This window comes from Orycteropus afer, unplaced genomic scaffold, assembly GCF_000298275.1.
Source record: "Orycteropus afer afer isolate SDZICR_OR568_19922 unplaced genomic scaffold, OryAfe1.0 scaffold00292, whole genome shotgun sequence".
NCBI classification, from domain to species: Eukaryota; Metazoa; Chordata; class Mammalia; order Tubulidentata; family Orycteropodidae; genus Orycteropus; species Orycteropus afer.
This window is the reverse complement of record NW_006921879.1, coordinates 2,277,048-2,280,309: the sequence shown is the minus strand read 5'-3', so window position 1 is coordinate 2,280,309 and position 3,262 is coordinate 2,277,048.

The window sequence follows — 3,262 nt, the reverse complement described above, 5'->3', positions numbered from 1 at the left end:
ATATATGTTGTTGTTATGTGCCGTTGAGTCAGACCCGACTCATAGTGACCCCTCCTTGGGTTTCCGAGGCAGTATTGCTACGGAAGTAGATCGCCCCATCTTCCTTCCGAGAAGTGACTGGGGGGTTTGAACCGCCAGCCTTCTGGTTAGCAGTCAAGTGCCTTAGGCACTAAGCTATGGGAAACTTGGGATAGTAATGTTTAATCAGTCAAAATTTGAAGATGGGGCAAGGGAGAATTATAACAAGTAATCTGTAACTTAGCCATTAGTCCAGATGCTTTTCTTTAACTCACTAATAAGAGTTGAGTGAGGTGGCTGATAAATATATATATAATTTTCCCGCATACCCAGAAAGAAGTATTCTAATCAGAAAGGTAACAATAAAAATTAAATGTCTAGGAATAAATTGAGTCACAGAAAAAAAAACACATTTCTTTATTGAGAATGAAAGATGAATGGAAAGAAATAGTGTTCTTGAAAAATCAAATACACATTTTAAGAATTTTTATTACTCACAAATCAATTTATAAATTTAAGGCAATCACAAAGCCAAAATTGGAAAGTGAATATATAGCAGAACTTGTATTTTTCTTCTTTCTTTAACAAACATCTACTGTTTATCAGCTATGCAAAAAAACAACTGTGCTAGGTATTATGGATATAGGATTAAGTAAAATACATAGCTTCCTTTCTAAATTCTATAAAAGAGTAAATATGAACAGATACAAAATTTTGAAAAAGAATAGATTTGTGAGTCTAATTATAAACTCATATTCTTAAATGATTTCTTAGCCCAATTTCCCTGAGATACATAAACAATATATAATATCACTGAAATCCGAGGAAAACACAAGCCACATTTTCTCAACAATAAAGTTATGAGAGCAGATAGACTGCACTGTCGAATTTTACCCTAAATATAGAGAAGAATGTCCCAGAAAAATAAAGCTGGGACTTATGAAATTTGTCACAGAGCAACTAAAGAGCAAGCGTTTGAGAAGATTTGAGGGGAAGAAAGATGCTCAATGCAAAACACAATATTAACAAAAAACAATCAGTATCCTATCATAATAAAAATTTATGAAAAAAAACAAATATTAGCAATAGATTTTTTAAGAATTATCATTTTTATTTGTCTTTATCTTACCTATTTTCTATAATCAGCATGTAATCTCTTTAAAATCAGAAAAACAACAAATATTATTTTTGAAAAACCAGAGTTAAAAGTTTATCCCTAACAGAGATTATGACATTAACACTGAGGGGTGTTTCATAGAAAGGGAGTCTGAATGGCAAGTTTATTTCATCTTTAAAGCCTAGATTTCAAAACCAAACATCCCTAATTCTCCTTAAAGGTATTTAGGTAGCACAAGCTCTTTACAGTTACAGGCTCACCTGAAAGTCGGTGGTTGAATCCACTCAGTGAGACTGGGGAAAAAAAGGTCTGACAGGCTTCTTCCCTTAAGATTATAATGAAGAAAATCCTGTGGAGCAACTCTACTCTACAAAACATGGGCCACCATGAGTCAGACAGACCGTAACACAAAGAACAACCCTCCTTATGAACCCATTAATCAACAATAAGCCAACAAGTCGTTCTAGCCCCTTCTGAGTCATCTTGAGCATATACTTCTTGCTGTTGTTGTTATTTGCCGTCAAGTGGTACCCGACTCATAGCGACCCTTCCTTGGGTTTCCGAGGCAGTATCACTACGGAAGTAGATTGCCCTATCTTCCTTCCGAGCAGTGGCTGGTGGGTTTGAACCGCCAGCCTTCTGGTTAGCAGTCAAATGCCTTAGGCACTATGCTACCAGAGCTCCCATACTTCTTCTTACATGATTTTATATTAGCTTCCACTTGCAGTCAAACAACATGACAAAATCTGAACTTGAAGGCCTGCCAAAGAAGAAGTGGGGCTCCAGCCCCAATCGCAGGTTTGGGTACAGGCTGCAGGTGCCTGGAAAGCATTGTGTACTTGCTGCGCAGAAGTATACAGCTGAATCTCCAGGCTGGGAAGCTGTGATGTGAAGGGAAAGATGCTTATCCTTCTTATTCAATAGAACAGTGAGTCTTTCGTCTTCCTTTTTGTCCACATTTGAACGAATATCTATAATGAGCCGGGGACCTTTTCCAGGTTCTTGCTTATACCAAGGGAAATAAGATGAGGTGCTATCTGAATAAGTACAGTTGATAACTGAGCTGCTTCCCTCCAGGACACTCAGAGTTGAAGGATGCTGCTCCACATTCTCTCCACGGCACAACCCTATGCAAGAAGAGAAAGTTAGAGAAAGGAGAAGGAACATTTCTCTGTGAGATTCTTCTTTTCTGTAGTAACTACAGGGAATTTGAATAATGCCAATATCCTCTTTGGACTTTTTAATGAATATCCATTCATGCACCATGTTTCCCAAACACTCACAGTTGAGCTGTAGCCACAAGAACATGAGCAAAGCTTGAATGGATGTCTTCATTGTTCCCCTCAATTAGGATCAATTGCAGACCTACAATCTTCAGCCAAGAGAGCTACTTCAATTATTAGATTATCTCATCTTTGCTTTCACAGTCTACCCAGCCAATAAGAAATAGGCTTTGCTTCTGCTGCAAGTCTTTCCAATCAGAAGTCCCTAAAATGAGCCGTCAGCAGAGGTATTCTGCCACCTTGTGGTCACATCCCCAACTGCTGAACCAGGTGGTTAAATACAACTATCCTATAACTGTGAGGAACTCAGATGTATAAAAAGTGATAGATCTAACAGATGAGGTCTTACATCAAAGACTGAATATACAGTGAAAATGTAAAGATCAAGAGTTCCATCTCTGCACACTGCTAAGTCATTGTTTGTTGTTGTTGTTGTTGTTGTTGTTTGCCATCGAGTCGGGCCCGACTCCTAGTGACCCCTCCTTGGGTTTTCTAGGCAGTTATCACTACGGAAGTAGGATTGCCCAACCTTCCTTCCGAGGAGTGGCAGGTGGGTTTGAACCACCAGCCTCCTGGTTAGCAGTCAAGTGCCTTAGGCACTATGCTACCAGAGCTCCTCATTGTTTGTTAGGAGGTTCAAAAGAGGTAGATGCTGTCAGTGTTTATTCAATGATGGCCTGAATTTGCAAGTTTGAAATCAGGAAATTACCATGATTCACTCTCTTGAACAAAGGCATAATAATACCTTCTCTCCTCAACCAAACCTACCATATGGATTTAGCAGTCACAGGGGAAAAACTCTTTCTAAAAGGACCATGTAAGCCAAAGACCAGAATGGAAGCCT